Source organism: Xenia sp. Carnegie-2017, unplaced genomic scaffold, assembly GCF_021976095.1.
Source record: "Xenia sp. Carnegie-2017 unplaced genomic scaffold, XeniaSp_v1 HiC_scaffold_20, whole genome shotgun sequence".
Taxonomy (NCBI): Eukaryota; Metazoa; Cnidaria; class Anthozoa; order Malacalcyonacea; family Xeniidae; genus Xenia; species Xenia sp. Carnegie-2017.
In genome coordinates this window covers 452,819-477,477 of record NW_025813483.1, presented here as the reverse complement: position 1 = coordinate 477,477, position 24,659 = coordinate 452,819, and the positions used below count along the sequence as shown (strand labels likewise).

At 33.9% G+C, this 24,659-nt stretch overlaps 1 pseudogene; it reads left to right on the top strand.

Annotated features, from left to right (window-relative positions):
• The first annotated feature begins 2,582 nt into the window (after positions 1–2,582).
• Positions 2,583–19,775, top strand: LOC124443236 (annotated as a pseudogene).
• Positions 19,776–24,659: the final 4,884 nt, after the last annotated feature.

Sequence of the window (24,659 nt, the reverse complement as noted above, 5' to 3'; positions counted from 1 at the left end):
TCCGTGTCTCTTCTCTACTTTCCTTGACTTTCCTTTCCGCTTTCTGTAGGTTTTCTTGTACGAAAGGATCATTATTAAATTGGTAGAAACAACCGTGTAGCTAGCACTGTTGCGTTTATCAAGTATAAAACTATAAATACTGTATTTCTAGTTACTCTTGTATATAGTTTAATAATGTGCAAGGATCATCGATTGTTGTAGATGAAAAATTATTTTATTCATTTGTTTTAGACCCTGGACAACAAATTTAAAACAGATGAACTTGGTTTGGCAGAAATGAAATGGACGTCAAAATCAAATAATTTACAAAGAAGCTAAAGAAATCAAGCTATAAAAATGGACGAAAGATATAATAAGAATTGTTGATTTGAAAGTTTATGTAAACAAACGAGGGGGAGATGGGAACAGACAGAGGAAATTTATAAGAAATGAAACTTTTCTGCAAATATTAACACTGCACGGGTATAAAATGATTAAATTAATGTATAAAAAATCTATTAGAATGGTCCTTGTTTTTTATTTTTTAATACTAAATATAACCATTTTAATTCGTTTATATTAAATAGATCTGCGAAAATATTTGAAAGTTCATTTGAACTTTTCTCGCTCTAAGAACTCGAGTTTTTGTTCCTGACGACGTTTTAAAATTATTAATTGAAAATGTAAAGGATTTTTTCTTTATGCTTATCGCGCCCATAAAGAGACGAAGAAAGAAAATATTGAACTTACCAGGGAAAGTTTGAACGCTTAGTCTCTCTTCGCTTGAGTGGTTTCTACAAGAATGAATTTAATCGAGTAAAAACATTATAACAGAAAAGTTTTAAAGAAAACGCCCAATAATTATTTGGTAGACAAAAATTTCAGGAAATTTATTGGCATGTTAGTAACCTGTCCTGATATCTTGCCTCGTATGTTGGTATTTGAGTGTTTAGATTTTCCTGACGATTTATCTAAAAAATTTGTGTTAGAGCGAGCTAATTACTCCATAATCGGTACTAGTACATACAAAGTGCGGTATTTGAAGTTAAATGAAGATATGGTCTTCGCACTTTGCTGGACAATTTAAGCAATCGTCTCAAGACCTGAAAAATCAGGTGACTCAACGGGATTCGAACCCATGACCTCTGCGGTGCCGATGCAGTGCTCTGACCAACTGAGCTATGAAGTCACACAGTGGTGATCAGGTCAATATTGTTGGGCTGATGTTTTCTCGTGAAAGGAATGTCGTATGAATGTTTTATGAAGTGCGGCCAACAATATTGACCTGCTCACCACTGTGTGACTTCATAGCTCAGTAGGTCAGAGCACTGCACCGGCACCGCAGAGGTCATGGGTTCGAATCCCGTTGAGTCACCTGATTTTTTCAGCAAAGTGCGAAGATCATATCTTCATTTAACTAGTACATACAGTTGGTCGTTGCCATAACCATAAACATAAAGAGTTGATGCAGTAGACTACGCACTAAAGGAGTGAGGTCTGCAATTTTTGCTTATAAATGCGCTTAGCACTTTTCAATCATATATTTTTGACAAGCTGTTTGTCTTCTTAAGCTTGTTTTGACAATTACATATGAAAGTCATAAACACTTTGTTACGCCACTCGTTTATATTCTTGACAATGTTAGAAATGTTTTTATTTTCTTTTTAACTTTGTATCTGCATATTTTGTGCATAAAAATGCCCTAATAATTATGACAGATATTATTATCCGTGGATTGAGGTAGAAGACATACTTGAAAATGAAACTTCCAGCAGTGTAACTAAATCAAGAGCGACAGAGGAGAAACAAAGACGCCTGGTTATAGATAGCTTGATAAAATTGAAATTAGTTGAAGTACCCATCGTACATTCGAGAGTTTTGGACGTTGACTCGTGGACCAATGAAAACACGAATAATTCAAAACATGTTGACGACGATAAAAGCTCTAACGTGGACAAGGTTCCAATACAAAACAACCATTAATATCACCGTTTGTTTTAAAGATAAGTTCGAAAGAAATATCAATGAATCACAAATACAATTTTGAATTTTGTTGGTTCACGTGATATATAGTAGTGAAACTGTTCGTGATGTTGCTGAAGATATGTAAATATAACTACCAGCGTCTTTCCTTTAGGAAGAGGAATCTGTGTTCGAAAGTGAACAGGAAGCAGTCACCACAAGAGATTTGCTCGAAGATTCAAAGTTCACTGTAATGTCATTATATACTTTCACCATTAGTTTATATTTGATTAAAACTAGTTTTCCATTTGATAAACTGTAAAATTCGTTTCCAAAAGATTTTTGTGCGTCTGCTATAAAACGATGTTTACCTATAATCATTAAAAATTTAGACAGATCGTGAAACTACAAGTTTTTTAGGCGTTCTCTACACAAATTTTCTTTATTTTAATATATTTAAACATCTTACAATGTCAAATTTCCCGTATAACATCGATTTTTCAAATCAGCGCACCAATATTGGCCAAAAGAAGCTGGTAGTGATCTGATCTAACAAATTCCCCTCTGTAGGACATACCATTAGACGATACTATTGGACGACACCCCCCTTTCTCCGCCTCGTCTATAATGGAGGAAATCTGACGCCATAAATCCCTACGTGGATATCGGGTGGAAGACAATTTGTTGTAGTTCAAGATGAATTTCCAATATTTAGGACTCTTCTTTTTCCTTTAAAATGGTCTTAACAAAATCTTATCTGCGTTACGTCGAAGCTGGAATCTTTGGCGTAGTGGGAAGTGCTAGAGCTAATGTGTGTCTTGTTCAAAGTGGCGAGAAAAGACGTGAAATTTGCCGCGCGATTGTTCCCGCACTAGAAAATGTATATATTTGGGACGCTAGACTTGGCGAAAAAGTAGTTGAACAGAATTGTTGAAACCTTTAAACAATGCTAGATTTCCACTATTTAAAAATTGTTTTTATGATATGCTTATCTAAATGTCTAGGTGAATGTCTTACAAGGTAACAAGAGCGAAGTGACATGTCTCTGCCTCAGTCCTGACTCTGAACATCTTGCTGTTGGGTGAGTAAAACAACTTATCTAATTAAATAATATAGCATTTCATTATGTCTTGTAAATGATGCCGGATATTTTCTTCATTGTTGCTAATCAACACTTTCAACAGTAAAAGGTATGGTTGTAAGAAACACAAGGTCAGGCAGGGGAAGGCTCAACCCCCTGCTTATAAAAGCCAGATCCTGGGCCTCCTAACTTATAAAAGCCAGATCCTACCTTTCCCCTTGTATTATGAAAGATCTTGATATCCAGGAAAAAAATGTCAGTCAACCTGTACAGTATGTAATGTTAACAAAAATGAAAATCATTGGTGTACATTCCCCACATGTCCCAAACTATTTTAATTTCTACATCTTTGTTAGACTTGATATCCCTTTCACCACAGGTAATAAAATTTGCCTATATAAAATAGTTTTCCTTGCTTTTGAAAACTGAACAGCTTTTGATCTTAATGTACATAATAAATTTGCAGCTGCTTACAGGGGAAGAATGTAAAGCTTAACCTGCATGCATGCACCTCCACCTGCATACATCCACCTCCACCTGCATACATCCACCTCCACCTGCAGTTTATTTTTAAATTTTAGGTATGGCGATGGTGTCATCAGAATTTGGAATATAAATAATGGTACATCCTCAGTGACATTTAGGTACATTTCCTGTCATGGAATATATTTTTCAATTTGGTCTGTGCTCAACCATTTGTTTACCATTGGTACTTCTGATTTCCAATTACAAAACGGTCCAAAACTCATTTCAAAAATTTTAGGTAAACAAACAGTTAATATAACTCAGCACTATTATAATATATGTGCTAGGCACATCAACCAAAATTTTCCAACTTCAAGACCCACAATGCATGCAACAAGGTATAAGAGGTATCCTGGAGAGGGTTACAACTTGTACAGATGTTGCTGATGGTGCATTTTGCCCTATTTAACCTTTTGTTTGCCATTGCAACTTCTGTGTTCCAATCACAAAACAGTTCAAAACTCAATTGAGAAAATTTGCCAGTAAACAAGTTACTACTTGAAGACAATTTACATGCTCTCAACCAAAGGAATGTGGAAAGTTTTCAAATTTCAGTATAAAAATCAATGAAAGATAAATAAACCTTGAATGCCTTGTAAATTTGCACAGCAACTTCTGAAACTATGAGAATAGTAAATACAACCAGTGTCATCCCTAAAAATATATAATTGAGCAGTGATGTAGTCAATGTCGCACTAATGCATTACTGTGGAGTGAAGTGTAGACTTGTGTTTTAGTGTAAAATTATTAATTTTTGTGGATCGATGTGTATCAGTACTAATGTTTTCAAAGACGCCAAAGCAAACATCTTCATTCGGCAATTTCCATTCTTGCCATATCTGGAATTAAAGATTAAAAAATTATTTCATCTTTTGTTTTATTGAATTTCTTCTAGTGGTCACAAGACAGCAGTTACAGCTCTTAACTATGATTATACTGGTGTCAAATTGGTGTCTGGATCAAAGGTATTCTTTAATTGTGATTTTTATGATACTAAATCAATTGCTATAAATTGTGAATGGTAGTTTATAAAATGTAAACAATTCATTTGTGTTGTTTTCTGCCACTACTATAGGATACAGATGTCATTGTTTGGGATATAATTAATGACTCAGGAATGTTCAGGTATGATTATGATCATTTAATGTTATATGACAAGTTTTTTAAAATATACAAGTTTCAACAACTTATGATGACATCTTCAGTATAATAAAGAGTATTATGTATGTGATGAATATAAATAAGAGTAATATGATACAGTGATACAATTTATTTAATTATGAGTAGATTATATATAAATATTACAATGAAATATTGATTTAAATAAATGATGAGTGTATTTATATGAAGGTGGCATCGTGAGATGTAGAAACATGGTTGCTTTAAAAAAACTTGTGGTATTCATTAAATGTGCATTATCAATACTGCTTTTACGCAGTTATGATTATGTTGATATTCCAAAGTAAGGTATTTCTCTTTACATGTTTTTTATGTTATTGACTTTCTAAAAGTGTTGGGGGTATATGGTACCAACTGAGAGTGGGGAATATGATTTACTAACTGAGGGTGGGAGTATGCCTTACAAACCAAGAGTGGGAGTATGACTTACTAAATAAAAGTGGGGTATGACTTACAAACTGAGAGTGGGAGTATGACTTACTAAATAAAAGTTGAAGTATGACTTACAAACTGAGAGAGGGAGTATGACTTACTAAATAAAAGTAGGAGATACAAACTGAGAGTGGGGAGTATGACTTACTAAATAAAAGTGGGAGTATGACTTACAAACTGAGAGTGGGAGTATGACTTACTAAATAAAAGTAGGAGTATGACTTACAAACTGAGAGTGGGGAGTATGACTTACTAAATAAAAGTGGGAGTATGACTTACTAACTGAGAGTGGGGAGTATGACTTACTAACTGAGAGTGGGAGTATGACTTACTAACTGAGAGTGGGGAGTATGACTTACTAAATAAAAGTGGGAGTATGACTTACTAACTGAGAGTCGGGAGTATGACTTACTAAATAAAAGTTGGAGTATGACTTACTAACTGAGAGTGAGGAGTATGACTTACAAACTAAAAGTGGGAGTATGACTTACAAACTGAGAGTGGGGAGTATGACTTACTAAATAAAAGTGGGATTATGACTTACAAACTGAGAGTGGAGAGTATGACTTACTAAATAAAAGTGGGAGTATGACTTATAAACTGAGAGTGAGGAGTATGACTTACTAAATAAAAGTGGGAGTATGACTTACAGACTGAGAGTGAGGAGTATGACTTACTAAATAAAAGTAGGAGTATGACTTACAGACTGAGAGTAAGGAGTATGACTTACTAAATAAAAGTCGGAATATGACTTACAAACTGAGAGTGGGGAGTATGACTTACTAAATAAAAGTCAGGTATGGCTTTCTAAATACTTATGAACTGAGTGTAGAGGTATGACTTACTGACTTACAGTGGAATATTTAAACTGAGGTCTTACCACTTACATACATACTGTACCTATGTTGTAAAGCTTAGAAGCTACGTATCATATGACAGAAATGTCAAAGTTAGCGAGTTCTTTATTATATAGCAATGTTTGTTAAGAAAGAGATAAATGATGTGTATGTATGTATGACCACAATGTTCTTAAATTTGTTATTTCTTCAGACTTAAAGGTCATAAAGGAATGGTGACTTGTTGTCGGTTTCTTCATTTTCAAAATGTTCTTATAACTAGGTAAATGTAGAAGATCTATTTTCATCTTAAATGGCTTTGCTAGTTTATATTTAATGGTTTTGTCTTTCCTAGTTCCAAAGACACTTTCGTGAAATTTTGGGATCTTGATTCACAGCATTGTTTTCTTACCTTGGTTGGTCATAAAACAGAGGTGAATGGAACCTATGAATTTGTTGTTATGATAGGATGTAGGAGTTGTCTACCCTTCACTCTCCGTAAAAGAATAAGGATGAATACTTGGCTAGAAACAGGGATTTAGGAACAGTAATAAAGTCACTGTAATCTACATTTTTTTAAGGTTTGGGGCTTTGTCGTCGTCAAGAATGAAACAAGGTTAATTACTGGTTCTGCTGATAGTGAATTGAGAGTTTGGAAAATTCAGTACAAGGATGATAGAACAGAAAGACGCGAAGAAACGAGAAAACGAAAGACAGCAACGCAATCTAGCGAGGATGGTAAAGGAGAAATAGAGGTACATAAGAGGTGTTTGGTGGTCATTTCTCTGCGTTTTCTTGCATGATGCATGAGGGATAATAGTGGATGGTACTTAAATTCAGAAAACCAAAGGGAAAATAAGCGTTTTTAAGATGTTACAATGAGGTAGTATTAGGATTGTTGGTGGATATTTGTGGGTATATTAGGAACGTTGATGGATATTTGTGAGGTAAATTAGGACTATGGGTGAATATTTGTGAGGTATACAGTATTAGGAATGTTGGTTGATATTTGTGCATAGGATTGTTGTCGATTTTTGTGAATATTACTATGTTAAGTTAAACTAATAAAATTTCTAATAAACTTTTTGTTTATAATTTGGCCATCTGCATTAGACCTGTCACCACTGCATCAAGCATTTAGTCCAGTTTTAAATTCATAAATAAACATTTAGTTCTAGTTTCAACTCGGATTTCAACTTCTATATTTCGAATTTCTATAGGAATTGCTTTCGTGTACAATGATTGGCTCTGTCATGAGAAGCTCAACTGATCGCGTAGTGTCGCTGTATTGCGATCTTTCACGAACTTATATTGGTTGTCATGTACGTACGTTATGTAAGAAGTTTTTATGTGGGATTTGGATTGTAAAAAATTGCTATGGAGATGATGAACATTATGTGGCTACTGCTCAGCTTTATGTTACAACCTAGTATCAACTATAAATGGCTTTTCTGATTGGATTAATGAAACAGTAATGATAAACATTAACTTTTCGTTCTTTATAATTCTATAGCTTATTGTATTTCATTGTACTATTTAAAACCTTAGACAATAGCAACGCACAGCTTTCTAAGAAGTGGGTTTAGTAGTGAGTTATGGAAAACAAAATATTTAATTTACATATCAATTTTGCTGCGGTCGCCGAGAGTCGTGTTGACATCTTGAGGGAATATTCATTATAAAAGCAACTGTCTGAGTAATTTTCGTGCAAATGTTACAAACCCAGCAGAAATTCTTGCAGTAGCAAATATTGCTCAGTTTTCAATGGAAAAACTCCATTCTAATGTGGACCATAGGTTGTCATTATTCATTTCTTCATAACCAAGTTGAGAATGTAGTATTTTACGTATGTCAAAACATTCACGGTTATGAATGAATTTTACAAAATATAATCAATATTTCTTATTTCAACAGAGAACTAAAGAAAAGATGTGGTTATGTGAAGATAATTTTTATTTGTTTAGGGTGCTAATTCTACGTTAGAAATGTTTCGTCTTGCATCAGAAGACGAAATAAAAACGCTTGGCAAAAGACGAAAAAGATTTTAAAGAAGCAAAGGTTGTTGACTTTGAAATTTTAAAACTATATTCAAGCTTTTTTATTCTCATACATGTGATATTTTTTACCATTTTTTATTCCTAGATCACAAGGATTGGAAGCCGACGAGCTGACGGTTAGATAATTTTGTTACGTGAAATTTGTGCAAAGAATTTTGACGAATCAAAATATACGTAATTTTCTGCTAAGACATCACAATCTTGCCTCGTTTCTGTAACATTGTGATATTTCTCTTTATTTGTGAATAGTTCTTGTATATATTAAGTCAAAATCCTGGAGCATATTTGGTTTTGTTGCTCGAAATGAAATAGATTTTGAAAACGTAGAAACAGAAATACGTAGGAAAGAATCATATATCCGTTGTTCCAACATTTTAAATGTGTACTTGCGCACTATTTGTCTTATTTTTGAAACATATTTTAACATTACTTTTATTTTATCAGGTTTCTGAAAACGTCTTAGCCACCGTCGAAGACGAGATTATAAAATTACCCGATGTTAAAGCGACCTCAAAGATAAGGTAAAATGATGTATGGAGTACAAACATTGTAATTCGCTTGTGGAAATCAAGCGTTTTGTGTGAGAAAGTGGATTTTTCTTCACGTGCTTTTCTTAAAGGGATGTTTTTTCTTAAATATAATTAATCAATGTTGGTTTCTAATACTTTCATACATGCAATATTTTTAAGCAGTTTTACAATGTGAATTTTAAAAATTGCTTGTTCAAAATGGCTGAATAAAAAAGTTATTTTTAAACGATATTTATGATGCAAAAGTCGTTTCTAGTCCTCCTCGTACATACGTACTTGGTTCATTCACTTGTCTTGCTTTCCCGCCATTATAAAATACAAACAATTTTTTTATTCTTGTTAGGTCATTTGACTTTGCATTGAATTCAAATAATGATCTAAAGGTATCTCATTATTTTTGTCCGCGATTTTATTTTATATTTGAGAAGTATGGATGTGTTAAATTGATGTTTCTGTATATTTCCAAGTGTTGTTGAATAGTCATTTAGGACGATGAGAAAGAGTCTTTCGTCATTTTTTATCATCTTATTTGATTGTACATGTAAAGAATGCGTAGTATACTGGATACTATGGAATTAGTTGCATCCACTTGAAATAAGAAGTTTTTTAAATTTCTACAGATTTCATTATTACTACACAACAACAGCGTAGAGTTTCATGTCTTCAGTGAAGAAAAGAAAGATTCAACTAATATACTTTCCATAAAGACACCTGGTCATCGTAGTGATGTAAGGTATGTGGCTACGTAGATCTCAATAAATCTGGAATATGAAGACAATAAGTTAAAGTCTTAAATCTCATGTGCCTTTTGAAGCGTCATACTGTAACAGTTCACTTCATCTGATTGACCCCTTAGACCAAATGTATTTTTTTTTTACATAGCGATTCAATGGCTAGAAATAATTGCATTTCAGAAAATGATTAATTTTGTTGTGTTGTTGTTATTTTCGCTTCATCCGCATTTTGTAGTATTTTTCACTTTAGCATGAAATCTTGAATAAAATGGATGGCGCATTTTTTATTTTATGAACTTCACCCTTGATTTAGTTGATTTTTAGCTAGCTTTGTTACTTTAGGACTTTGTCATTCAATTCTGACGATTCCTGCATCCTCTCTGGTGCAGCTGAAAGTGTTAAATTGTGGAACAGGTACAATAAACAGATTTTTAAAGTTGTGTATGTGTATTTGCTTGTAATTTCTTTAACTAGAAAGTACAATGATTCATATTTTTTGAAGTTTTATCAAGTTGTACCAACAGGATAATCATTTTTTCTGTTAGGAATAAGGTTGGAGTAATTTCGAATAGGGGTGGAGGAATGAAAAAAATCAAAGTTTACTAAAAAAAACATTATGCAAGAAATTAAAATAGCATCACGGAGGATGTAAAATTACCGTAACAGACTTACGTACTCTACGCTATCATTGTTTCTGGGTCGAAAGAGTGACTTTGTCTATGTCAACCTGTGATGATTTTTCTAACAAATTTATAGATCGACTCAGAAATGCATCAGAACAATGTCTTCTGGTTATTGTCTAAGTTCGCTTTTTGTACCTGGTGACAGACACGTCATTGTTGGTACTAAGGTATTCAGGATTAGTGAATGTGACTTGATAAAGTAGTGAGACAATGTAAGGTCATGTGACAGACAAGTTGTTGTTGGTACTAAGGTATACAACATTAGTGAATATGACTTTATAAAGTTGTGAGTTAATGTAAGGTCATGTGACAGACACGTGGTTGTTGGTACTAAGGTATTCAGCATTAGTGAATATGGCTTTATAAAGTAGTGAGACAATGTAAGGTCATGTGACAGACAAGTTGTTGTTGGTACTAAGGTATACAACATTAGTGAATATGACTTTATAAAGTAGTGAGACAATGTAAGGTCATGTGACAGACACGTTGTTGGAACTAAGGTATACAACAATAGTGAAGATGACTTTATAAAGTATTGAGACAATGTATGATGTTGACCCTCTAAATTTCCTTTACAGGCAGGCAAACTTCAAATATTTGACGTTTCGTCTGGTTCATTGCTTGAAACTGTGGACGCACACGATGGTGCTATTTGGTCGTTGTGTTTAGCTCCTGATAATGTAAGGGACTTTACTTTATTTTAAAAACATATTTTTAGTCCAGTCGTTGGAAAGTAACATTTTGACGTATGCTTCACTTCTCTCCCCGTCCTCAGAGGGAGCTCCAGACTACGTACGTTCATCTAGAAATGATGATTTTATCAATTTCTAGACGCTATTCGCCTCAGGAAGTGGTGACAAGGTTGTAAAATTTTGGGAATTTGATTTGATTACGGATGAGAACTATTCAACGACCAGGTATTAAATAATTTGAATGTAAAGCAACGTTTGCACTCAACGTGATTTTTAACATTGTATGACGAAAAATGTCCATTGTCTGTCGGAGAAAAAAACAACTTCATGTACTAGTTCTGTTGAAGCTTGTGTTCTAAAGTTTTTTCTCTTGTTTTTCTTGTGCATTTCATGATGTTTGTAAAGAAAGTGGTTGAATGTGACCATCCGCTTTTTGTTTGTTCAGTCTCAGCTTAACATTTTCTAATTGTATACTTCAAAATTGTCTAATTGGATTATGTATTTTGTTGTACAATTGGGTGATTCATTTTATATTATTTTGTTTAGTCAAAGATTAAGTATTTGTCATGCGCGAACATTAAAGATGAATGATGACGTAATGTGTGTAAAGTTCAGGTTAGTTGTTGATGTATTCACCTGAAGGGGAGTATACGTACTTATGATCTTCCATTTAATCACGTGCCAACCTTCGTTGCAGTCCAAATCAAAAGTTTATTGCCGTGGCTTTGCTTGATTTTACAATGAAAATTTTCTTCACAGATACATTGAAGGTAAGTTGTTAAATATTTTTGTACGTAGTTGATGGTATTGGATAGCAGTTGATGGTATTGGATAGCAGTTAATGATATTGGATAGTAGTTGATGATAATGGATAGCAGTTAATGATATTGGATAGAAATTGGTTTTGGATAGCAGTAGTTAGAATATTTTCATTTGTTGCTGTAGATCACTTTAAAGATGACTCCTTGCACGAAATTCTCCCATGTTTTTTCTATGAATCACGATAAAAATGCACTTTGAGTTAGAACTGTTTCCTTTTCTTGCAAAAAATTCACTAAAAAATCCACTCTTGTAAAAAGAAAGCGATATTTTTGACTTTAAGCTAGTTACGTAACATTGGATTAATGTATGCTTTCCATCAACGTTATAATTTGATTTACAGAAGTCTCAAAAATTTAACTGAATAAACATTTTCCTGTCCATTTATCCTAATTACTTTTGTATTCATTCTTTAAATGTGGTTACTTTTCCCGCGTCGTTATTTAGTTCTTCCTATCCCTCTATGGTCATAAATTACCTGTTGTTACCATGGATATATCAACGGTACGTTTTATTCATATGACGTGTGTTTCAAAGTATCCACGTTTGACTGTCGTATACATATACGTATATTGTGTTTACAAGAATCCTTAGCTTACGTCACTTCCGTTTTAGCTGTCGCTTAAATTATACTGTTTTTTTCAAGCTCACAGGAACGGCTTTCAACTCTCTTTTGATATCATGTTTTATAATATGTTTTTTATTTTTGGTCGAAAGAACTTTACCACATAAAATAGAAGAAAAATACGTACACACAAAAGATACATTACCAAGCTGTAAATAAGTCATTTTGCAATAGCTTTTCTAATTAGATATTTTCGAATTAAACATACAAAGTGAATCAATTTTAAATAATGCAATAATGTATTAATGCGACAGTTCAAAAGAATGTAAATTTTGCTGGGTAAGCTTTTCTTCAATGTTGCTTTAAACCCAAACGAGGAAGTTTCAGTTTGTGACGTAAACTAAGGAATTATAAAATGAGAGAGGATTATGAGAATGTAATGAAAATTAATTTGAAACTTTGAAAAAGACGTACATAATGTCAACTACGTATGACCGTGTAAATTTTTACCAATCCTCTGTTGTGAAAGTGTAGAGCGTGTAGCGGTCCATCTCTTGACCACTTTGCATTAGTGAACGCTTTTCAATGGCGTCTTTATTTATTTTTGAAACTTTTCTCTGTCTTTGAATTTGTATTTTTGTCATCCTTGATTCATTTTTTACAGGATAACGTTCTCCTCGTTTCTGGTGGCGTTGACAAGAACATTAAGATTTGGGGTTTGGATTTTGGTGATTGTCGCAAATCAATATTCGCCCATGATGACAGGTACACAATTTTATGATAGTAATATATGATAGCCTAAAACAGTTGATTATATTCCTACTATACACTCGTATCCTATGTACATCTTCATTTTACCCTGTAAACCCTCTTACCCTGGTTCCATCATTGTTTCGTCATTACCATACCTCGTACGTCTATAACATACTAGTAAACCACGTTCTCAATTGTTTTATACATAGATTTCCTGCTTATTTTTTACCCGCATGTTATCAACATTACACCTAGCAATACCTACATGTATATTCGCTATTTATATTATAACGGCTTTCATCTTCTTTTAGTGTCATGGCCGTGCAGTTCGTGCCAAAAACTCATTATTTCTTCAGTGCAAGTAAAGATAAAACGATAAAATATTGGGACGCTGACAGATTTCTTCATGTTACGACCTTAGAAGGTCATCATTCAGAAATATGGAGTCTTGCAATCAGCCATGATGGCGAGTGTGTTGTAAGTGTCAAGTATGGAAGGTTTTAGATAATGTCGAGTTTGTTGTAAGTGTCAAGTATGGAAGGTTTTAGATAATGTCGAGTTTGTTGTAAGTGTCAAGTATGGACGGTTTTAGATAATGTCGAGTTTGTTGTAAGTTTCAAGTATGGAAGGTTTTCGATAATGTCGAGTTTGTTGTAAGTGTCAAGTATGGAAGGTTTTAGATAATGGCGAGTTTGTTATAAGTGTCAAGTATGGAAGGTTTTAGATAATGTCGAGTTTGTTGTAAGTGTCAAGTATGGAAGGTTTTAGATAATGTTGAGTTTGTTGTAAGTGTCAAGTATGGACGGTTTTAGATAATGTCGAGTTTGTTGTAAGTGTCAAGTATGGAAGGTTTTCGATAATGTCGAGTTTGTTGTAAGTGTCAAGTATGGAAGGTTTTAGATAATGGCGAGTTTGTTATAAGTGTCAAGTATGGAAGGTTTTAGATAATGTCGAGTTTGTTGTAAGTGTCAAGTATGGAAGGTTTTAGATAATGGCGAGTTTGTTGTAAGTGTCAAGTATAGAAGGTTTTAGATAATGGCGAGTTTGTTGTAAGTGTCAAGTATGGAAGGTTTTCGATAATGGCGAGTTTGTTGTAAGTGTCAAGTATGGAAGGTTTTAGATAATGGCGAGTTTGTTGTAAGTGTCAAGTATGGAAGGTTTTAGATAATGGCGAGTTTGTTGTAAGTGTCAAGTATGGAAGGTTTTAGATAATGGCGAGTTTGTTATAAGTGTCAAGTATGGAAGGTTTTAGATAATGGCGAGTTTGTTATAAGTGTCAAGTATGGAAGGTTTTAGATAATGTCGAGTTTGTTGTAAGTGTCAAGTATGGAAGGTTTTAGATAATGGCGAGTTTGTTGTAAGTGTCAAGTATGGAAGGTTTTCGATAATGTCGAGTTTGTTGTAAGTGTCAAGTATGGAAGGTTTTAGATAATGGCGAGTTTGTTGTAAGTGTCAAGTATGGAAGGTTTTAGATAATGGCGAGTTTGTTATAAGTGTGAAGTATGGAAGGTTTTAGATAATGTCGAGTTTGTTGTAAGTGTCAAGTATGGAAGGTTTTAGATAATGGCGAGTTTGTTGTAAGTGTCAAGTATGGAAGGTTTTAGATAATGGCGAGTTTGTTATAAGTGTCAAGTATGGAAGGTTTTAGATAATGGCGAGTTTGTTGTAAGTGTCAAGTATGGAAGGTTTTCGATAATGTCGAGTTTGTTGTAAGTGTCAAGTATGGAAGGTTTTAGATAATGGCGAGTTTGTTATAAGTGTCAAGTATGGAAGGTTTTAGATAATGGCGAGTTTGTTATAAGTGTCAAGTATGGAAGGTTTTCGATAATGTCGAGTTTGTTGTAAGTGTCAAGTATGGAAGGTTTTAGATAATGTCGAGTTTGTTGTAAGTGTCAAGTATGGAAGGTTTTAGATAATGTTGAGTTTGTTGTAAGTGTCAAGTATGGAAGGTTTTAGATAATGGCGAGTTTGTTGTAAGTGTCAAGTATGGAAGGTTTTCGATAATGTCGAGTTTGTTGTAAGTGTCAAGTATGGAAGGTTTTCGATAATGTCGAGTTTGTTGTAAGTGTCAAGTATGGAAGGTTTTAGATAATGGCGAGTTTGTTATAAGTGTCAAGTATGGAAGGTTTTAGATAATGTCGAGTTTGTTGTAAGTGTCAAACACTTATTCTTAACACTCCAGTTCCACAAGCATTGTATTTTATCTTATAGATCAGTGGGTCACATGATAAATCGTTAAGACTCTGGGAACGAACGGACGAACCGTTGTTTGTCGAAGAGGAGAGAGAAATGGTACTAAACATAGATCTGTTGCTGGAGCTGCAAAAATATGCATATAGTACCTGTACTTTCAATGTTTATTTTAATTTTCTATTTAGGAGAGGGAAGCAGCTTACGAAGAAAGCGCCGTAACAGGAGTTGAAACAATTGTAAGATTCTTTTTACTATGTAACATGAGATATGTATGTTCCATCTTGAGCCATACTACTCTGTATATGTTATATACTTTCACTATGGAAAATATCTTGTGGAAGTTGCATTTATTGCACTAAATAAATTCATTTATTTAAACCATGATGTTGTTTAGATTCCAGGTGAACAAGACACAGAAGCTGTTAAAGCTGGCAAGAAAACTATCGAGACGATCAAAGGAGTTAGTTTTGTTCTTGTATTAGCATTGCAAGTTAATTTTATTGGTTTTGTGCCCAGTCCCCCCTGTAGTACCTGAAAGATACCTCAAAATTATACAGATATATTGAAAACTGTAGTACACCAAAGACATGTGAAGACTGTGAATATCTGAGACCAAGTGTTTAAGCTTACATTGAGACGGGGTACTTGGAGGATATCATAGTAGAATATAGATATTTGGAAGATTATACAGTATGATTGGGATACTTGGAGGATATTACAGTATAATATACAATATACGCCTGGAGATTACTATGTTGATGTTTGTTCTCTTATCTTTTCATTAGGCTGAAAGAATCATGGAGGCCATTGAATTGTATAAGGAAGAAAGACAGAAAGAACTTGAACATAAAGCGAGTCATGTGACAAAAGACAAAACGGTAGGTTTTTTATTTCTTGCTCTGCACATCTACAAAATGTTTATGTTGTACGTATAGACAATCTTAAATCTTAAATGAAAGGTTTGTTATTTCTTGCTCTGCACATCAACAAAATGTTTATGTTATACGTATAGACAATCTTAAATCTTAAATGAAAGGTTTGTTATTTCTTGCTCTGCACATCTACAAAATGTTTATGTTATACGTATGGACAATCTTAAATCTTAAATGAAAGGTTTGTTATTTCTTGCTCTGCACATCTACAAAATGTTTATGTTATACGTATAGACAATCTTAAATCTTAAATGAAAGGTTTGTTATTTCTTGCTCTGCACATCTACAAAATGTTTATGTTATACGTATAGACAATCTTAAATCTTAAATGAAAGGTTTGTTATTTCTTGCTCTGCACATCAACAAAATGTTTATGTTATACGTATAGACAATCTTAAATCTTAAATGAAAGGTTTGTTATTTCTTGCTCTGCACATCAACAAAATGTTTATGTTATACGTATGGACAATCTTAAATCTTAAATGAACAATGTTAAATAACCATAACCGGCAACATCACAAAACTTTCCACTGTTATTAAAGCCTACCTGTGAAACTAGCACCAATATTTTCTTACTCTTTGATTTGGACCACGCCCTGCATCGTTATTTAACCCTACCCATGAAACCAACAATAATATTTTCCTGCTCTCTAATTGGGACAACGCCCTACACTGTTATTAAACTCTACCAATGAAACCACCATTATTTTCATACTGTCTAATTGGGACCACGCTCTGCACTGACCTACCCATGAAACTACCACCAATATTTCCACACTCCTAATTGGAACCACGCCCTTCACCCTTCACTATTGTCTGATTTATACAGAAAATTCTAGTTTCGTTTTTTACACAAGTTCTTTTTGGTCTCACATACATTTTCTTTCATTTGAACAGCTTCCAAAGCGCGCCATTCATCCGATTCTTGCTGCCTTTGGTAATGTCAGTGTAAGTTTACTATATCTTCAATGTTTCCATTTAAGAACAACATGAAGGCCACGTGATACAAGATGAAAGTCACGTGCATGTTGAACATGATTAATGTAAATATTAATGTAATGTTAAGATTGCAAGATTTATATACCTACGTACGTTGATAAGGAAAAAATGGATGAGATGGCTTTACATTTATAATGACTATATGTTTGTAAATGTAGATCATCCAGGTTGGTATAGTCCTGAGAAGGACTGTTTTTGTTGTTGTTGACTGACGTTTCGACAACCCTAGCGGTAGTCATCTTCAGAGTCGAATGTGGAGTAAACGTCAGGTTAACCGTATTTGTTATCTTGTTCTTACGTAACAATCTGAATAGCCTGTTGTGTGTTTACTTTATTACGATCATTTGGACGACAGAGCGAACAACTTGCTAACGACTACATACGTTTTGCAAGCAACGTCAGACGCATACGGCAACAACTCTGGTTCAACCACCGCTGTAAGTACCCGTTGAACAAACAAGAGGCTATTCAGATTGTTACGTAAGAACCAGATAACAAATGTGGCTAACCTGACGTTTACTCCTCATTTGACTCTGAAGATGACTACCGCTAAGGTTGTCGAAACGTCAGACAACAACAACAAAAACAGTCCTTTTCAAGACTATACCAACCTGGACGATCTACATTTACAAACATGTAACGATACTCCCGGGTTCAAACCATTTACTTTATTTATAATAACTCTAGAAAAAATGAGAGTTAAATGTAAAATACACAGGATTTGTAATAATGAAATAAAATATCTTGACCACGAAGATGGAGGCCATAAATATTGTTGTTCTACGATTGAATGGCTGTCTATGTCAACCTCCTTTTCCCGGACCATATACTTACGACGTTTGTAAAATATATTTTTCTTTTCACAGCCTGTACAGTATGTACTTCTAGTGGTGAAAAAAGTAAAGTCAAGGTAAGGTTGAAGTATTGTAAAGAGCAGCAAATCATCCCATGAAGAATCGTTGTTTGTACTAAAAGTTAATTTAGAGCATTTAAAAAGTAAAGTATGGCAAAGTGTCTCGTTAGAGTTACTAAAAGAATTAAATATTAAGTGTTATTAGAATACAATAGAGAGGTATCTTATGAAGCAAGTGTTTTCTACAATACATTTAAATTATTTAATTTTAGTGAACTTGAAGAATCATTGCTTGTGTTACCGTTTGACTATGTTATTGATGTACTGAAACTTCTTCTTGAGTGGATTAAGGTAAAGTGAAATGTATTTTGACTCCTGTGTCATTACTTCACATGGTACAGGTTTCGTTTTCAAATTTTGCTCATCCCAGATGTACGTGATTGTTTAGAATGGTTGGGAAACAGAGTTAAGTTGTCGATGTTTGTTCTTTCTGCTGCGGTAAGATTAAGACGTAATTCTATTTTTGGTTTCGATCGATATTTTTTTCAATACGTCTGTCTTTAAATCATTTCCTAAGAATTTCATCGTATTCCTTCAGTATTGCTGAATATATGATACAATTGGTGAAACACCTATGTACAGTGCTGGATATTTTTCATTTTTTACATATTTTGTTACGATAGAATACATCACAACAAGATCATATCCACTCCTGAACTACTGCCAGTAATAGACTCTATCAGATCACATTGTCGTAGCCGAGTTCGCGAAATGAAGGTAGGAAGTTGTATGTTTAATAAACCGCAAGTATCGCCAAATTTCTCTCGTAATTTTGCAATGCGCTAAACGACCGTTAATTTATTCGTGGTAAATTTTGTCGACACTTTAATGACTGTAAACTAAACATGTAAAAGTCGTCAATTCTGATTCGTTAAGAGGAATTAAGGCTTTCCTTCACAACACAGTGCCAACCTTAATACCGAGTTTGGCTTTGTATTAAAAAGGTTCATAGAATATTCTTTTGTGTATAACAACAGAAAAAAGTATGTATTTAGAAAGAAAAATATTCAAGAGTAAGAACATTTCATTTTTCTCTAGTTCTTTCAATTTTGCCGAATTATTCGTCTTGAGTTTTTGAATTTTGTACTTCAAACTTCCACAGATGACTTTTTAAATTATATTAACTTAACAAATTACTTTTAAATCAACTGAACTGAACAAATGACTTTTCAAATCATCTGAACTTCCACAAATGACTTTACAAATCATTTGAACTGAACAAATGACTTTTCAAATCATTTGAACTTAACAAATTTTCTTGAATTTTTACGTCGACTTCGATAAAACTATGGCACACTTGTAATGATTGCTTAATCTTTAGGATACTGTTGGATTCAATTTGACGGGACTACAGTTTATTCAAAGACAGCTTGAGAGTCGTGACGTCACATTCTTTGGCGAAACACGCGAGAGACTGGGACAAATACGAAAAAAAAAGAAGACGATTGTGAGGAAATTTCGATGAAGGTTATTTTGTCTTTGATACTTTGACAACTTAAACGATTGTCTTCCAAAATACACAATGGCTGCGGTTGATTTCTGTCTATAGCCATCCTCGAAGATCTCTAACTCAAACTGTACCCCTAGAGGGACACGTAAAATCCCCGTGTGCCCTTTAAATTACAATTTTCGTGATCAGCAGACGTTTAAATTTTGCAAGATTCAGCAGTTATTGATACTGGATCAGGCTTAAAAGCTATAGAAAGGAATTTCGTTCTTGGTTTTTTTATGTCTAAATATTGGGCTTCATCAGACATGGACAATCAAATGAGTCTTTTATTTCTATGACATTGAAATACATTTTTTGTGCGTCTAATTCTAGCTCCCAGCTACATAAATAGTCTTACTGCAAACTGATTTCAGAGAAGTTAAATATAAATGAAAGTGAGATCATGAAATTCAACATCACAACTATCGGTGAATACCTCCATCAAATGAAAATATACAATTAAAATAAGTTATTACATTATTTACAGTACCGCTCGCGTATTTGTTAACATACGCTACGCGTATGATACGAGATCGATGCGCGTATGATGAGCGTATAATGCATGAACGATAAGCGTACGTATGATACGAGGATGAAACGCTGTGATACTTGATAGAACTTTGTTCATCGTAATGAGCGGCACTATACACTTAAGAAATTTTCACCATGAAGGTGTTAAAAGGAACAATAAAGCAAGTTTTTATAAATGATACCATTCTAGTTCATGTAAGTTATGCATCCATAAATTTTGGGTTGCTTTAGTTTCAATGAAATGTGTTTATCTCACGTCGTATCTAAGTATCACTGATCTGATCTGTCTACTATCAGATCAGTGCTAAGTATACATATGACTCATCAATGACGTATATAGTTTGTGACACATCCTATGAAAATGGAAAGTCATTGTGATTAGTTTGTTTTTAGATTCATCCAATGTTGCGTGTGCTATAAACATAACAAACGACACGATAACAATTGCTTTGTAGCACAATGATGACATAAAAAAGTGTCAGTATACTCTTAAGATATTTTATTCACGAAATAGTTTAAAAGCACGATATAGCAAAAGAATTTTTTAATAGATGATCTTATATATACATGTATATGTTATGCATTAATAAATTTTGGATTGCTTTTGCTATAAGCTGCTATTGTCTCACGTCGTATCTAAGTATACATATGACTCATCAATGACATAGCTGAATAGTTTGTGACACATTCTTATATAAAAACGGAAACTAATTGTGATAACATAAGTCATGGTTTTTTGAAAAACTATATTGAAGAAAAACTTCAGCATCTAAAGGGTTAAGTTTAGGACATGGAAGCAACATATCACAAATCGAAAGAAAACTATATTGAAACCATATACGAGAATATTAAGAAAGTAATACGGGTATGACACGAGAACGACATGCGTATAAAATGAAACGATACGCGTGTGATACGAGAAGGACACGCGTATGATACGAGAAGGATACGCGTATGTTACGAGAAGGATACACGTATGATACGAGAACGATACGCGTATGATACGAGAACGATACGCGTATGATACGAGAACGATACGCGTATGATACGAGAACGATACGCGTATGATACGAGAACGATACGCGTATGATACGTGAATAATACGCGTATGATACGAAAACGATACGCGTATGACACGCGTATTATACGCAAAAATTATGTTAACAAATACGCAAGCGGTACTGTAAATTGCATATTTCTCAGTTATCAAAAAGAAGAGTGTCACAAAAATTAAGGGAGTAATTCCAACTATAAACAGGAAGAAATAATGAATCGATTGTCATGGTTCCTCAAAGATATGGATTTACTCTCACGAAAATGACCCAACAAACACTCCACTCATTTTAAGGAGCTTAACAACTTCAGACTAGATAGATTACAAACTTACTAATCTTAAATACACTGCAAAAGTTCCGTAAAAGTTTCTTAGCCTATAGAAATAACTGTTCCAGTAAATAAATGACTACTGAAAACTTGAAAATACAAATGTTTATATTGAATATCGTCAAGAATATATTTAAACTTTTTTATATACAACTGTTGTTGTTTGTGTAAATTTTTTCCTTAATTCACGGAACCACAAATCTATTTCGTTTTTCCTTCTATTTCGTTGTAAATTTTCTCAAACATGGAAAATATTTTGGCAACTAGCGATTTAAAGGTGCAGTGTCAATTACTATAGATGGTTTATTACCAAATGAAGATTGTCGTACATTATTCCAGAATTAACATATCAGGACTTTTGTTTGAAATTGTATTGCTCGTTCATAAAAATGTTTTTTCTTTTTCGTACTCTCCCATATTTTTGTAAACCAAACCCAGATTATTGTACGTTGTCGCAATATTAACATGGTCACGTCCAAATGCTTTCGTTTGAATTTCCATCGCTCGTATGCAAAAATGTTTGGCTTTTTCGTACTCTCTTATTTTACTGTAAACAAAACCCAGATTGTTGTATGTTGTCGCGATATTAACATTGTCAGGTCCAAATTCTTTCGTTTGAATTTCCATCGCTCGTATGCAAAAATGTTTTGCTTTTTCGTACTCTCCTATTTTACTGTAAACAAAACCCAGATTGTTGTACGTTGTCGCAATATTAACATGGTCAGGTCCAAATGCTTTCGTCTGAATTTCCATCGCTCGTATGCAAAAATGTTTGGCTTTTTCTCTATCTCCTAAACAAACAGATTGTTGTACGTTGTCGCAATATTAACATGGTCAGGTCCAAATGCTTTTGTTTTAATTTCCATTGCTCGTTCGTAAAAATCTTTTGCTTTTTCGTACTCTCCCATATTTTTGTAAACCGAACCCAGATTGATGTACGTTATCGCAATATTGACATGGTCAGGTCCAAATGCTTTCGTTTGAATTTCCATCGCTCGTATGCAAAAATGTTTGGCTTTTTCGTACTCTCCTATTTTACTGTAAACCAAACCCAGATTTTTGTACGTTGTCGCGTTATTAACATTGTCAGGTCCAAATGCTTTCGTTTGAATTTCCATCGCTTGTATACAAAAATGTTTGGCTTTTTCGTACTCTCCTATTTTATTGTAAACCAAACCCAGATTTTTGTACGTTGTCGCGTTATTAACATTGTCAGGTCCAAATGCTTTCGTTTGAATTTCCATCGCTCGTATGCAAAAATGTTTGGCTTTTTCGTACTCTCCTATTTTACTGTAAACAAAACCCAGATTGTTGTACGTTGTCGCAATATTAACATGGTCAGGTCCAAATGCTTTTGTTTCAATTTCCATTGCTCGTTCGTAAAAATCTTTTGCCTTTTCGTACTCTCCCATATTTTTGTAAACCGAACCCAGATTAAAGTACGTTGTCGCATTATTAACATGGTCCGGTCCAAATGCTTTCGTTTTAATTTCCATTGCTCGTTCGTAAAAATCTTTTGCCTTTTCGTACTCCCCCATATCTTGGTAAACCAAACCCAGATTGCAGTACGTTGTCGCAACATTAACATGGTCCGGTCCAAATGCTTTTGTTTCAATTTCCATTGCTCGTTCGTAAAAATCTTTTGCTTTTTCGTACTCTCCCATGTTTTCGTAAACCGAACCCAGATTACAGTACGTTGTCGCAATATTAACATGGTCAGGTCCCAATGCTTTTGTTTCAATTTCCATCGCTCGTTCGTAAAAATCTTTTGCTTTTTCGTACTCTCCCATATTTTTGTAAACCAAACCCAGATTATTGTACGTTGTCGCAATATTAACATGGTCACGTCCAAATGCTTTTGTTTCAATTTCCATTGCTCGTTCGTAGAAATGTTTTGCCTTTTCGTACTCTCCCATATCATCGTAAACTGAACCCAGATTGCAGTACGTTGTCGCAATATTAACATGGTCAGGTCCAAATGCTTTTGTTTGAATTTCCATTGCTCGTTCGTAAAATTCTTTTGCTTTTTCGTACTCTCCCATATTTTTGTAAACCAAACCCAGATTATTGTACGTTGTCGCAATATTAACATGGTCACGTCCAAATGCTTTTGTTTCAATTTCCATTGCTCGTTCGTAAAATTCTTTTGCTTTTTCGTACTCTCCCATATCATCGTAAACCGAACCCAGATTGCAGTACGTTGTCGCAATATTGACATGGTCAGGTCCAAATGCTTTTGTTTCAATTTCCATTGCTCGTTCGTAAAAATCTTTTGCTTTTTCGTACTCTCCCATATCATTGTTAACCAAACCCAGATTGTTGTACGTTGTCGCGTTATTAACATGATCTGGTCCAAATGCTTTTATTTGAATTTCCATCGCGCGTTCATAAGAATCTTTTGCTTTTTTGTATTCTCCATTCTTCCAAAGCAACCCACACAGCTCGTTGTACGAATATGAAACATCAACATGATTGACACCTAACACTTTAGTTTTAATTGTTATTATATCCTTAAGTACATTAATGGCCTGTTTATAGTTGCAAAATTTTTCTAACACATTTACAAAGTAAATGGCAATTTTAAAATTTTTTTCATCAATTTTTTGTTTTGATGATTTTACATCGATCAACTTGTTTAGGAAATGTTGAAATGATGAATTTGTTATGAATTTTATTAGATGTGGAATTATTTTGATTTGATCTTCTCTGTCTTCAAAATGATAGAGTGCCCAAGCGACTTGACACGCAAGTATAGACATCTTAGTCGAATTATTGTCTTTTTGTTTACTGCAAGAGGTCTTCCAAGATTGATAATTAATGATGGCTTCATGTACAACGCGATGCAGGCGAATGTCGTTGTTTTTTGATTGAAGAATTAACGAACAATGCTTTAATTGAAGGCATATATCTTCTGCCGACTTATGTGGATCAATGCTTTTAATAAATTGTATGATAATATCTTGTGGTAACGGATCGAAAGATATTATCGAGAAAAGACCAAAAACTTTTTCCATTACTATGGATTCTTGAGTACTTTTTTGTACTGCCAACTCAACAGTTTTCAATAAAGTTGATTCACCTCCAGAATATGCTTTATTGATCTTTTGAAATGTGGCATCCATGCTCTGTCGCTCTCCTTCATTCAACTTATCGAAATATTGCTCCCACGTGAATTCCAGATTTGCACTTTTTACACTACCTACGTAGTAAGCAGCACTTGCCAGGACCAATGGTTGACGATCTAATTTTTCTGACAAATTCTTTAAAAACTCTTCATTATGATTATGAATATCGGTATAGACAGATAGAAGTTGACGACATTCTTTATCATTCATACCATGACTGATTGAAATGTGTTTTTTTAGATTTCCATCTGGTGGTATAGCATCTGT